The sequence below is a fragment of the Eubalaena glacialis genome, chromosome 7 (assembly GCF_028564815.1).
Source record: "Eubalaena glacialis isolate mEubGla1 chromosome 7, mEubGla1.1.hap2.+ XY, whole genome shotgun sequence".
Taxonomy (NCBI): domain Eukaryota; kingdom Metazoa; phylum Chordata; class Mammalia; order Artiodactyla; family Balaenidae; genus Eubalaena; species Eubalaena glacialis.
Window position 1 is genome coordinate 68,895,596 of NC_083722.1, and position 15,676 is coordinate 68,911,271.

Here is a 15,676-nt window from a genome sequence, read left to right on the forward strand (position 1 = left end):
TAGCAAGGCACATTGTGATTGGATTAGAAGACCTGGGGTCCATCTCATGACAATTCTAAAGCTCCCAAATGTTTACATCCAAATGCAGGACTTACAGACTTACTTGTTGTCAACATCTGATACCAAGAAGTTGGTTGTAGAGAACAAAATAGAGAAGAACTTAAAGGTAGGACAAAAGGTGGTTTCACATATAATAAAAATCGAGTCGACTTCAGAGAGATCATACAAGCATGCCTCAATGTCTTTCATCTTAAGCAAAACAAAACAAACACACCTTTGACTCCTTATCTACTTCCAGATGTGGCCATATTTCTACCTCCTTCAAAGCCAAACCACAAAATAATTGTCTACTCAGTGTTTCCGTTTCCTCACTACCTGGTTTCTCTCCTTCCCTCTCCAATCTGGCTTCTCCCCTACTACTTTCCTGAAATTTCTTCTGCCAAAAATCACCAACAACCTCCACACTGCCATATATAACGGATACCTTTCAGTTGTCATCCTGACCTCTCAGTAGCATCTGGCGTAGTTGACCTCGTAGTGGTTTTCACGAAACACTCCCTTCTCCTAGGTTCCATGACACCACCCACTCTTAAGCTTATTGATCACACATTGGCCGACTGACTTGTTTCCTATTACCCTTCTCCTAGCTACTTCTAAGGGTTGCATTTCAAATTTCAGTTCTCAACCATATTATTTTTCTTAATGCTGTTCTCCTGGTGGCATATTATTTGATTGCCCCCAGTTTGGGTAATACGCCTATCCTACTGGAAGTCATGATTAAAATCCCCAATAGTTGTACATGGAATGGACAGGAAGCTCTCCAAAGGAATCAGAAGGAGACTGAGTGAGAAAGACGTTGGGTGAGCAGCTCTAACCCATTGCACTCAGATTAGCTGGAAAATTACTAACAGGCTCTCCTCCCATGAACTAACCCTACGGAAAAGTGGCCCCAAATGCTGGGTTCATTTCTCTGTGTTCTGTCCTCCTCCCAGTTCCTGGAGCTACAATTCTTCACTATCTTCTTAATTCTCTGATGCCTCCAAACAGATTCTTTTAAAATGCTTTCTGCTATTTTTCTAGTTGTTCTTGGTGAGAGGTTGGTCTGAATCACATAAGCACTGTTACCAGAAATGAAAATTCTTAAGGTGGAATCTTTATCTCACAAACACTATTAGAGTTGATGGTGCCTTATTCTTTTATCTGACATGCTCTGGTCATAGGCAAAGATACCCTCAGAGTCTGCCTTTTGTAACCGTAGTGTTTTTGAACAAAAACTCATTTCTAGAGTTCTTAGACACTCTGACGATGGAAGAAAATGTTGTTCTGTTTCTTGCATTAAAACTCTTAAGTAGAATCTAGATTGAATGTCCTAATTTTCCAAAGGTAGTGTGGCATTTAATCTGTTAACTAAAGTTCATTCCTGATGAATCATAGCTAGAGAGTCTGGATCACACACCAATGATTTTTCTATTGATGTAAATAATTTGCAGAGGAAAAGCTGTGACTCTCTGTTAGGTGGTCTAGTTTAGTCTCAGGAACTTGCTTGATTTGTTGGATTTTAAGTAAGCACTTAAAACTCAGAGGGAGCATGAGTGTTCTCATTTTGAAATATTTAGTATATCATCCGGTTGGGTTGCTTCTTAAATTTATCTGAAAATATGGAGGATAAATAGGCTTTGAGTGGAAAGATAACAAACTCAAGAACTTAGACTTAACTTTATGTAAGAGAAGCAACAAACGGTGAAGATGATTGGGCACTGGTTGATAGACACAGATGGTTTAAGTTTGGAACAAGACTTAGTGTCCATCTTTCAATAACAATACCCCAAGCTCTCCCAATCACTAAGGCACAATTGGGAGCAGTCAAGTGTCCAGAATCCAATGCAGCATCCCTGCAATGACTGTTTCCTTTAAATGTTTACTTTTGATAATAAGTGTCAGTAAATATTTAGAGATTTTCTAGAAAATAAAATGCAGACACATCAGAAGTGGTAGGTGTGGAGGCCAAACTTGGAAATTCAAAAGCATGGAGACACAATAAGAGAATGTCCCAAAAGTTCATTGTGTGGACTACTTGGTGTGTGCTTTAAATTTCAAAGGTAGGTTGGCCTTTTTCTCAGAACAGCTTTAATAAGATCTTCAGTCTTCTATTCTATGGAAACTTTAAAAAGCCCAACAGCCAATACCCAATTAGATTATTTTAACAGATAGGGCAATGATGTCTTCAGTAGCAGCAGCTTCCTGTGGTAACCATCAAAATAGCTTTGCATTCCCACTGACTCTAGTAACCAGGTCAGTTTTCACTGACTTCCACTGCTTCCAAAGATACTTTAGGCTGATGGAGTACCTGTCATCTATGGCCTGCATGCTTTGAGAATATTTCATCCTTAACATCTGTGAGAATGAGAAGCCTTTCCTCTTGATTAATAAGTTGATAAAATGGTGGCATTAAGACTTGCTCATCCCTAATCATAAGTATTTGGCAGCTTTGAGAAAAAAAAGTCAACAGAAAATACATTTTGGGTTTAATATTTGCTCCACGTCTTTGTTTTTTTCTTTTGACGTGCACCACACTCCTTCCCCCAATCTGTTCTATTGCCTGTTCTAACCCCATCACTCCATGTGACACGTTTCCCAAATCTAAGATGCTTTGGATCTGCTTAATGATGTACTTGTGAGTGTACCAAAGACCATATGGGAAGCAGGGTAGGGAGCCTGATAGAGCCCTAGACCAAGTGTTAAGGAGATTCAAAACTCTAGTGCCTGCATGAACTTGGACTGAAGTCTTAGGACTGGGCTTCCTGTCCATGCAGTGAAGTTGGACTATATCAGAAATTCTCTTACTATTTTCCGAACTGCTATCTAGGTGCTGCTGAGATAAGGAAAGGGAGAAGAGCGGGCAAAACCCCAGCTAACCTCCTTATACTCACACACACTCACACTTGCACACACACTCATACATCTTAAGCAGAAAAACTACATTCTATTCTTGTAAAAAAAAAAAAAAATAGAATTCTGCATGGATTGCTTGGAAAATGTTCAACTTATAAATAAATTTTTTAAAATCATGAATCTTGATGATCAAGAGGACCTTGATTAAGGTTTCAGTGATGTTATGAGCTTGCTCCACTTACAGACTAAAATGCTTACCTTGGATGGAGCAGGCTCATTGACTCTTAAGGTTTCCCAAGATGCCTGTCCTAGAGGGAATGAAAATATCCCCCTCACTTTATTTAGGCATTTTCTGATTTGCATGGGGTGGAAGGTTCGAGAGAAGAGAGTCTACTGGGGGGATTGTCAGCATCCCTGCACCCCTCGCCACATACATTCTCTCCTCACACTAGATGACTATAATCCTTTGAGGCAAGGTAAGACATGGCTCCTCAAGAAAGTCCTAGATTTCCAGCTTAAGTAACCACTAGCCCCATAGGCCTGTGCCTCTTAACTTTGGGGGATTATCATGTGGGACCCCTTTCATTCCCCTCCAGAGCCACTTTTCACCCCTGCCATTTTCCTCTCTTCACCAGAATGCTGACTTCTGTGGATTACCTTAATAGATTTTCTTGTCTTCTGGCTTCTAGTTGGGTTTGACTGATGGGAATTCCTGGAGATTGGAAAGAGGAAGATAAGGCAGATGGGCAGGAGTCAGATCATGCAGGGCCTTGCAGGTCATGAGAAAGACTTTGGTTTTAGTCCAGTATAATGGTAAGCTGTACTAGGATTTCAAGTCAGGGAGTTAATGATCTCATTTACACACACAAAGATCACCCTAGTGCTGCACCTGGCTAGGGGTGGCAGAGCTGGTAGTAATGGTGGCGAGCAGATTGGCAAGCCTCTAAGCATCCCCCACTCACAGTTCCTTCATCCCTGATCCAGTGGTTGAACCTCTTACAAGACAGAGTGAAAGCTCCCGGACAGAGGTACCATGAGGGTAACGGTCACCTGAGAAATTTGGGAAAGACACTTGCAAGGGTTAGTTAAACCCAGATTGCAACACCTACTCCTTCCCTCTCCATCCTGAGATGTTCCCGCCCCATTTCTTAACTCAGCTAATAACGTTGTTTAAGAGTTGCTCAAGTTAAGGTTTTTAGGCTAATTATATTTTTCTTCCTGGGTCAAGCCAAGTTAATTCATAAAACATAATAACCCAACATCTAAGGAATATAAGCACTCTTTAAGAAAAGCAGACTGAATGAACTATACTAAAGGAGACCAAATTAGAGGACCATACAGAATAAGAATTTAAAGTAAGTTCAATACATATCTTCAGAGTGATAAGAATTTTTGAAACATGAAGCTTGAACAAGCTGTTATAGGAAAGAATCAATTACAAATATCGAGCATGAGAAAGAAAAATTGTCCCAAATCTGGTTAAGAACTCTTTTGTGTCATGTAATTAAAATTTAATATCAAACAAAAAGGCTGCTTTGCTATATATTTTTCTATGATAATAACTATAGTGAATTTCCTTTTAATGGACATTTGGGTTGTTGCAAAACTTTTGCTATTGTAAAGAATGAAGCTATTGTCATCCTTTAGCCAAATCTTTTCAAATATCCTTAATTATAGCTCATGCTCTTTCTACTGAACCATGTTGCAAATTTGTATCTCACATATATATAGCTCTACAGGAGCTAACAAGGAAATATATCCAAGACACAGTGTTAAGTGATAAAAATATGTTGAGAAACAGTATATATTAAATCCCACATCTGTCCAAATATATTTATATGTCTATATGTGAACATAGAATACTTCTGAAGTAACACAAGAAATGTTTTAGATTGATCACTGATAAGAAGTAGTTCTTGGGTATCAAGATATGTAGAAGGAAACTTCATTTTATATGTTTCTGTACAGTTACACTTGCATATATTACAATTATAATACTTTCACTGGAAATTATTTTAGAAGACCTAGGGGTCGTAAATACTAATAGTATTAGAAGCAGAAGTAGTAGCAAAATTATTAGAAGCATCAACAGTAGTAAAAATTACAATAAGAAAAATAAAAAGCAACAAGCCCAGGACAGCTGGTAACTCTCTTCCCCTTTCTCTAAGAGTGTTTAAAAAGTCTGTTACTCCTCTAGCCAGAGGTGCTCTGTCTCTTCAAGCATGGGCTGCAAAACTAAATTATCCTGGCCAGAGAATATCCCCCTCCCCTTCACCCCGCTACCCCTGAGTCTGTCTGAGCCCTGAAGAGGCAGAAAATCAAACCATTATTTAAGTCACATATAGGATCTGGGAAATGTACTTCTTCCACTGCTCCATCACTACTTATGCAGAGTTTCCTATTCCTCAGCCATACGGACTTATTCACTCTAAAAGTTGGGAGAGGAAACGGATGAGCTGAGAGTAGAGAACGTGGGGTGATTCATGTGAGACCATGACCCCTTAAAGACATGGGATCTTGGGTTCAGTTTTTCAGCATTCATTTCCAGTGTCCAGCTATGGGTTTTCTTTTGCATTATCAAGATGCTCTTTTATATATAGCTCATCTCTGAAGTTTCCACCCAGATCATCTTTACCAGCTTGGCCTCAAAGGAGGAATCTAAAGTACTTGCTTTCCATACAGCATATTTTTCTCTTTATATACCAAGAAAGGAAGCATGCTCTGCCCGCTCTGACCTTTACCTGTGGGTTTTAGGAAACTATTTGATTTTCTGTTCAAGGAGAGCATTGTAACCCTGGCAACCAGACACCATGGTACAGATGGCAGATCTAACATCCGAAGGCAGTTTGACAGGAACACACACTAACGCTAGAGGCTGAAGCATCTCTTTTCTGTATTCTGACAAGACTTGAAATTGAGCTCAGAAGAAGAGCCTTCCCCTTTTCTGGACACAATTGGGCTCTCAGTGATTTACCAGGTTTACCTCGCCTCCCCTCCACCACTCCCAAATCTAGCTGGTGTTCAAGCTTTGATCCCTACCTCGGTCACAGAATCCAGATAGTTAGCATTCAAAATGCTAAGGATAACATTCCATGGTTCCATGCACTGTGACCGTGAGCTGTGAGTTAGTCAACTGTAGTAACTTCTGGTCCAATATTGAGGAGACTTGGAGTATCAGCATCACACTAGCTGTGTGAATGTGAGCATATTGATAAGCCTCTTTTAGCATTCTCATATGACTGTATGTCATCAAGTCTACGATGGAGTATTAAAATATGGAAATATATGCATTTTAGGACTGATGAAATATAAGTAGGGCAGGCTAAGTGCTATTACAGCTCAACCTCCAAATCTTAGTAGTGTAATACAGTACAAGACAACTTCTTGCTCATGTAGTTCAGTGATGTGTTGATTCATGATCTTTCCATCATGTAGCTCCACCCTTAGGCAGATCCTCAGACCCTTCTACATTCAGCCATAACATACATAATTTCTTCTCATCTTCTGTTGGCTAGAACTAGTCATGTGAGCATGCCTAATTGCAAAGGAGTCTGGGAAATGTAGTTTCGTTGTGTACCCTGGGGAAAAAATGAAAGACGTTTTGGTGAACACTTAGTGGTCACCACCACAGTCTGGCAGTCTATCAGATACCCAGTTTATTCTTCTTTTTGCTTAGAGAACATCCAAAACCTCTTCTGCAAGAGAGACAGCCTAAAGTCCCATTGTGACCCTACACACAGCTCAAAGTCTAATATCTCAGGGTAATATGAAGCCCTCTCTATTAGTTTCATCCTTTTAGGAATGAGGCATCTGATACGCAGTGCAGCAGAGACATTGGCTTCAAATTCTATGTGAAACACTCAGATACCTTCCTTAAGAAGACCTAGAATTTCCCCAGGAGAGGGAAGAGGCTGGAAAAGGTCTCTGAGTCCTGGATATGCAACAAGCAGCTCTAAATCATTTATCCATTGGCATGCCCATGACCTCAACTGTAGTCCCGTGTTGGTGAGGACAACATAATCCAAAAGGAAAGTGAGGAGAGGGTTGTCATGTGACTTTCCTCAGGTCACATGGCCTAATAAACCCTTCCAGAATGCTTGCAATCCTCGCATATCTCTTTAGTTTCCATCAAGTGTCATCACTCACCCTCTTCAGTGATTTCCTCAAGACCCATATTCTCCTTGCTAAGCAGGGTAGACATCTTTTCCATGGAACCTTCCATGACAAATAGCAATCTGCTGCAACCCCAAGTAATGTAAACATCTATGCATGAATGTGTGCACGTGTGCTTAGTTCCAGCTCCTAATGGGTTGGCAGTTGTGGTTGTGCCATCTTCCAGCTTGTGGTCCCCTCTCCCCATCTTCCTGTCTTCTCCTTCCTGGCACGGCACTGAGAGGTGGGCATATACCTTGCTTCGCCCAGCATCTAGCACAGGCCTGTTTACACAGGCATTTCAAAGAAGGGCCAGCAGTTTCTCAGAGGGTGAGGAGAACCCTACCTCCCCAGAAAAATGGGACTGGGAATGTTCTAGTCCCATTTTTGCTCCCCACAGGTTGTGTGACTTTGAGAAATTCCTTTATTTCCTCTGAACCTTGGTGTGTTTTGTTGCTGTTGTTTTGCCTGAAAAACGAGAAAATTGGACACAATTAATTTGAAAATATCTTTCAGGACCTCCCTGGCGTCCAGCAGCCAAAAAGAAATAAAGGGAAAAAAAAGGCTGTTATAAACATTCATGTACAGGTTGTGTGAACATGAGTTGTCATGACTCTCATCCCCCTCAGCCCTAGGCAATTGCTAATCTACTTTCTGTCTCTATAAATTTGCCTATTCTGGGCATTTCATATAAACGTGATTATATAACCTCTAGCCCTTTGTGACTGGCTTCTTTCACTTATTGTAATGTTTTCAAGATTTATCCATGTGTAGTATGTATCAGTATTTCATTTCTTTTTATCGCTGTATAATATACCATCGTGTGGATATCACGTTTTACTTATCCATTCATCAGTTGATGGGCATTTGATTGTTCCCATTTTTTGACTATTATGAATAATACCGCTATGAACATTCAGGTACCAGTGTTAATGTGGACATCTGTTTTCAATTCTCTTGGGTAAATATCTAGGCATGGCATTGCTATTTTAACTCTATGTTTAACCATTTGAGGAACTGCCGGACCATTTCCAAGATGACTATACCATTTTACATTCACCCCAGTGATATATAAGCATTCCAGTTTCTCCACATCCTTGTCAATACTTGCTCTTATCTGACTTCTTGATTATAACTAACCATTCTAGTGAGTGTGAAGTAGTATCTCATTGTGATTTTGTTTTGAATTCCCCCAATAGCTAATAATAGTGAGCATCTTTCCATGTGCTTATTGGCCACATATATATAATTTTTGGAGAAATGTATATTGAAATGTTTTGCCCATTGTAGACCTGCTCCCTTCTTCCATATTCGCAACTCGAGGGGCCCAGATCTACCTGGCTCCCTTGTTATGCTTACAATCTCCAGTCAGGGCCCAACTGACTCACTGTCCTGCTAAGTCAATGAATCATAAGCCTGGTGACTCAGCCTTTTTCCTTTTGTTAACATAACAAGGAAGTCTCTGCATAGAGCCCTGGCATTCATTTTCATAAATAAAATTCTCTGAGATTAGTTGATGAACACATTTTTATTCATTACAGAAAAAGGTCACATTAAAATGAAAACTAGAAAATCAGAAATTATTTTATAGGTGATATTGAGGGAGTAAAATAGACCAACGTGCCCTCTTTGAGTGAAAGAGAATTATTCTCTTCCCCCAAGTGAGAAGTAATGGCTTCAGTAGTGGGTGGATTATTGAACTGAAAATGTGGCTGGATGGTGTGAACATAACAAAAAGCTATTAAATGTGATTTTAATCTCTGACACACTAAGAGGAATGACACAAAAAATGAATATCTAATAGTTTCACATTTTTATAAAGTAGTCAATCTCCCAGACTTGAATTGCTTATGAACAAACCCTTCGTTTTTTGAATTTCAAGCTTTAATAACCTATCCTAATACATTTTTGGAAGCTTAATATGTGAACACAGCATTGTGTTAAACGTAGGAAGACAAAATTTGGTATCTGCTTTTTAAGAGCTCACAATTCATGTGAGGGGCCTGAAATTCATGTATACATTTATTCATTCAATATTTCTTTAGTGTCTACCATGTAGCAGTTATGTTGGGACTAAATCAACACACCCTCTGTGCTCTGGTCTCACAATGGAATTTTCCTCCATTTCAATGTCATGTTATGAAGGTGTTGGCATGGTTGATCATCTTTCAGACACTCTTTTACCTTATCTCATTTTTTACAGAACAGTGTGGGTGGGAGGTTTTGTCATCCTGTTTTACAGATGAGAAAACCAAGATCCAGAGATGTTAAGTCATTTGCCCAAAGTGATACAGCCAGCAAGTGTCAGGGCTGAGATTTGGATCTATGTCATGTCACCATAAATCCAAGCTCTTTTCAGTATGCCATCCTCTATATTGTCCCAAGGAAATGCTAAATCCTAAAATTTCATGTGATAGGGTTCAAGTGGAAGCTGCTTCTTCCCTCTGGCTTCAGTATTTAGTTCCTTGGAAATGAAAGGAAATAAGAGTTGATATTTTTGTAGCCAGACTGGTTGGGTGTGGATTATCAGTGTTTCAGAATGTCATAATCACGACATGAATTGTTTGATGTGATGGTTAATTTTATGTGTCACCTTGACTAGGCCGCAGGGTGCCCAGATATTTGGTCAAACATTATTCTGGGTGTTTCTGTGAGGGTGTTTGGATGAGATTAACATTTGAACCAGTAGACTGAATAAAAGCAGATTGCCCTCCCGAATGTGGGTGGACCTCATCCAATCAGCTGAAACCTGAATGGAACAAAAAGGCTGACCATCTCATGAATAAGAGAGAATTCCTCCTGCCTGACTGCTTTCGAACTGGGACATCAGCCTTTCTGCCTTCGGACACAAGTGGAAACTTCTTCCTGGGCTTCGAGCCTACCAGCCCTTGGATGGTCCTCCTGGTTCTCAGGCCTTCAGACTCCTACTGGAACTACATTGGCTGTCCTGGGTCTCCAACTTGATGACTCACCCTGTAGATCTTGGAACTTGTCACTGGCTATAATGGCATGAGCCAATTCCTTATAGTAAATTGCTTTATAGATACAAAGTCACCATATATATTAGTTCTGTTTCTCTGGAAAACTCTGGCTGTGAGGACACTGGAGGGCTCTTCTCTCCATCACTCCCAGTGGACATTATCCAGTGGGCAGGTGTTTCTAGCAAACATGCAGAGGGAGGCATCAGGCAAGACCACCAGGGTCAGTCCTCACAATATGGCCATGCTGCCACCTTCTACATGTCTGCACTCTGGCTGAGTCACAAGCATTGAAGGTGAGGAGTCGGCATCTAGCATCCTGGGCATTGTATCCGCAAGAGCTGGCAGCAGCCACCTGCCCTCACAAGCTAGAGTAGTGGGTGTGGAAACACAATGCCTGTCTGAAGGGAAAAGACAAGTGAGCCAGAGCTCTGGAATTTCATCCGACTCCCTTGCCTTACCATGAAAAAAAATATAAAAAAGAGCCTACACATCTCCCCAAGTCAACTCCAACTATCCCTGTCTTGCGTGATTCTGATTTGCCTGCACTGGCCAGGAATGGACAGGTGATCTGCAGAGATCTTGCAGCATCCCCAACCTGCTTTCTCCACAAATCCAGGCATAAAGAGCTGACGCAGTGCCCTGCCCTTGAAGAGAGCTTGAAAGAGTAGAGCATGTGCTTTGCTCTGTCAACAAAGCCTGGAGGATTTTGCTGGTAAAGGGAAGGAAAAATCAATATGGCTGTTTAAAATGTAATAGTGGCCACTAAGCAGTGCAGAAAGGGCATTCCAAGGAGAACGTTCAAGGCATTCCAAGGAGAACGTTCAAGGCTTTGGAGGATGCCATGCCCCAGCCTATCGAGGAGGACTGTGCAAGGAAGCAAATTTCCAGAAAAGATTAGATGCATCTATATTCATCTTTCCCCTACTTCTGAGTCACCTTCCTCGGAAGCCTTCTTACCACTCATCCTACACAGCGTCAGCAGTAGCTCCCAGATCTCGAGTACCCACCTGGTGTCAGGTTTATTCAGCATTTTCCCTGTCTTGGGAGATCTGCTACACACTTTACCCACAAATATAGATGCCAATATTATCTCCAGTTTACATTTAAGGAAACTCAGCCCAGCAAGGTTAAGTAACTTGTCCACCTTCACACAGCTAGTGAGTAACAAAATTCAATTTAACCCCAGGTGGGCCTGATTTCAAAGCACATGCTCTTTATGTCTTAGCGTGTCACTCCAGCCAAAGTCACCCGAGTGTAGGTTTACCTGCTTCCGTGAGCTGGAGTTGGTTGGTGATTTTGGAGCTTCTCCTAAGTATATCACTTGTGTATTTGGCTGCCATTCAGCCCCTAAGCTACTCATGGGTCAACTCACTAGTCATCTTGACAAGAATAATGGCTGTGTAAATGGCTGCAGAGTGGTGACAAATTTAGTCCTTGGTGACTGATTTAAGTTGCCTAAAATGTTTGGCACTGAATCTGATGGTCAGTGGTCCACTTCCCATTTAAGGGTGGGGCTGGTGCACACTGGGAATTTCATGTCCAACTCAGAATTTAAAAGAGGATATACAAGCACCTTCCAGCTGACTGTTTTTGTGGGGTTTTTTTTTTCTGGATCTATAAGGAAGCTGTGAGCATGAGGCTGTCAGAAGGAGTGAAGAGAGGGTAAGAAAACACACATGTAACTTATAGTTGGCCTCAACCAAGTTTCCTCCATCTCCACAGGTCCACATTCATGGATTCAACCAACCACAGATCATGTAGTACTGTATTATTCACTGTTGATAAAAATCCGTGTGTAAGTGGACCTGTGCATGACCTGTGCAAGGGTCAACTATACACACACACACACACACACACACACACATATATATATATATATATATATATTACATTTTGCTTATTCATTCATCCATCAATGGACACTTGGGTGACCTATTGGATATTGTAGAAGAGTGTTGCTACGAACACAGGTGTGTAGTTTTATTCCTAATTTTACAAATGAGGATCCTCAGGTTCAGAAAAGGGAGGTAACAGTCGAAAGTCGCATAGTCAGTAAGTGATAGAGCTTGAAAAGCTAAAAGATCAGGGGGTTAAGGGGACTCTCCAAAATTGGAAAGCAAGCTCTGCTCCCTGGAGGCCCAGCTCCTCTGGTCTGTGCCCAGGGCAGAGGGGGAAAGGACAGCTCACTGAGGCAGGGCTCAGGGCTCGGCTGCCAGTGCTCCTCGGCGGAGGTCTTGCAGAGGCTGCTGTAGGGATGCTCTTCGGGATGATTGGCCCTCTTCCTCCCTGGTGCCCACAGCCCAGGGAAAGGAAGAACCAATGGTCACCAGTGCCAAGGGTGGTTGGGCCTAGCCTGGGAGGAGAAGGGACCATCCTCAGAGCTTGCCTTCTGGAGGGGTGAGCAGGAGAGGGTAGAGTGGGAAGGGACTGGCTCATGGGGACACAGGCAGCTGCTGGGCATGGAAGCTTGGGTCTGTGTGCTTTGACATAGAGAGAACCGTTTGGAGTATAATCCATGACCAGCAGCGTCAGCATTGCCTGGTAAAAATGCAGACTCCCAGGCCCCACCCTAGACCAACTGAATCACACCTGCATTTTACAAGTTCCCAAGCAGTCTGAGTGAACTTTAAAGTTTGAGGAGAGCTGCCTTAGAGCTTTTTGAGGTACATACACATTTATGACATTTCTTCCTCATTTTTAAAATTCATGAAGTCCTCACCAGACAGGGCTGATGGTGCAGAGAATGAGCTGCCTGCTTTTCCCATGTTCCTCGGAGGCAGAGGAGGGCTCCCCTGGGGAGAAGGGCGTGTCCTCCGGAGCCAGGTGTCTCAAGGTCCTGGAGGGAGATGGCCAAAGCAGATGAGAGACTGTGGGAGGGAAGGGAGAGACGAAATGGGAAAGTATCACTTTTGTTGAGTAAAGATTTGACTCTGTCTGGTATCCACTTTATAGACTTATATCATTTAATCTCACAATAACCCTCTGAGGAAGTCACTGTGTTTACACCATTTTGTAGAGAAGAAGAATGAGATTCAGAGAGGTGAAGTGCTTACCTGGGGTCACTTAGCTAAGTGGCTAGTTCCCCCGAAGATGGTCCCAAATGTGGCTCTTTCCTTTGCTGTCTACAGTGTCAGGTTTGGTGTTTGGGTCCCAGTGCCAATTCCTTGACCCCATGGTCTTAGGACACTCAGACAAGGGCTACAAGGTCAGCACTCATTCCAGGTCTGGGAGCAAAGGGTGTGTGAATTTAAGGAAGTAGAATAATGAATAAGTGTGCAGTTCGATCAATAGCTTAGTTCCAGGCACGCATGGGTCACCCAATAAGCATGTATTGAATGAATGAATAGAACAAAGAACAGATATCTGGCCTGTTCTCTGATTCTTGGACCCTTGGAGACACCTGTGAATCTGTTTTCAACTTCCCCTGTGGTACCTGGAGCTGATGCTGACCAGAAGCAGATATTTCAGAGGCCAAATGGTCTACTCCCTGCAACACTGGCCACACTGTGGCAGCCCCAGGCTCTCTGGGAAGCTGGCTGCCAGCTCAGAAACCATTGCTGGAGGATAAAAAAGACAATTCTTAAAAATGGGGAAATTTAACCAAAGTTTTAGATATAGTCAGAGAGTCCAAACATTCAATCCAATGCAGTCATCACCCCTCACCTTTTTTTTTTTTTTTTTTTGGTCAGGAAGCAACAAAGAAATTTAATGTTCAATTATAGATTTTATTTTTGTCCTGGTTTATGCTATACCTGTATACCATCTAATCACTTTCTATGCATTCTATAGTTTCCACGCTTCCATACTGCTGCAGGGGGAAAGCCCTGTGTTGTTTTTGTTTTTTGTCTCTCTCTCTCTCCCAGTCCTGCCCCATAGAGAACATCCATCTCCTTAAGCAGGGAGGATGCTGGTTATTTTTTTTCCTCTCTCTTTTCTCTCACTGCTTTGCTCAGAAGGCAGCCCAAGTCACAGGCAGGTCTGTCTCTCGGGCCAGAGGAACAGGGCAAAGGGGCCCCTAGGAGCTGGAAAATGTGGGAGAGATCCTAAGAAGAAGAGGTACTTCTATGGGATATATATACCTAATAGTGGAATTACTGGGTCAGAGTTTGGATTCTTCTTGTGGTTTTAATTTGCATTTCCCCGATGATTAATTTGCATTTCCCTGATGTTGAGCATATTTCATGTATTTTATATCCTTTTATGTAAAGTGCCCATTTTTCTATTGAGTTGCCTTTTTCATTGATTTGTGGAAGTTCTTTATGTTATTAACATATGGATTGCAAATATTTTCTCCTGCTCTGTGGGTACTTTTTCACTTCCTTAATGGGGTTTTGATGACCAAAAGTTTTAAATTTTTATTTTTCTTTTTTTTCTTTTAAGGAGGAGGGAAGATTAGAGAAGGGCCTTTCTCTAAAAGTTCTTACCTTTAATGAATTCCAACTTATCAACCTTTTCCTTAAGTATTCATGCTTTTTTGTGTCCCATTGAAGAAATCTTTGCCTACCCTAAAGTCATGAAGATATTCTCCTATGCTATCTCCTAGAAGCTTTAATGACTTAATATTCACATTTAAATCAGTAATCTATCTGGAATTGGGTTTTGTGAATAGTGTGAAGTAGGGAATTTTATACCATTTATTGAAAAGAACCTCCTCCCCCAACTGCACAGCAGTGTTATCTTTGTGACAGTCAGATGAAACATTTGTGTGGATCTCTTTCCAGTCTCTCCATTCTGTTCCATTGACCTATTTACCCAAATTTTCATTAATTAATGCAATTGTAAATTAAGTCTCAATATCCTCCAACTTTGTTCTTCAGTATTGGCTTGGCTATTCTTGCCTTTTGCATTTCCTTAAAATCTACCTGTCAATTTCCCCCAAGAAACATTCTTCTGAGACTTGACTCTGGTTTCATTGAATCTATACTTCAGTTTGGGGAGAACTGATATTTTCACAATATTGATTGCTCTATTTCATGAACATTGTATATTCCCTCTATTTTTATAGATAGTCTTTAAAGTCTCCTGTCCTGATTTTTAGTTTTCACTGTGGAGGTCTTGAACATCTTTCATTATATTTATTCCTAAATCTTTGATACATTTTATGCAATTGTACTTGTAAAATAAAATTTAAATTTTATTTTCTATGTTGTTTGTATAAAGAAATACAGTTGTTACTTATATGTTGCCCTTGTAGCTCAAGGACTTTCAAAATTCATGTACTAATTCTAAAAATTCACTTATTAATGCTAATAATTCTATTAATTCTACATGTCCTTGCCTTCTCTTCCTCATCCCTCACCTCTGGCCAATTTGGGGGCAATGCATAGAAGAAAAATGAAGTTCAACTCACCCCATATCCCTTAATATGTCAAAAGAATAGTGAGTGTTGGGGCAAAACATGGTCTAAGATGAGTCTGGGGATTTATGAACAAATTTAATCTGTCTGTCATATCTTATTAACAACCTGCATTATAAGTGGGTTGAATTTGTGGGACTGCATTCTCTAATGCTTCCTTATATTCTGCGTGATGTGACATGGGAGATACTTCATGTGACGGTTGTTATTCCTAGTCAAATTTTAAAAAGGATTGATGAGGAAGCTGAAATAGACACTTGGGAGCTTGATGCTGCCACAAATATAAAAGCCGGCA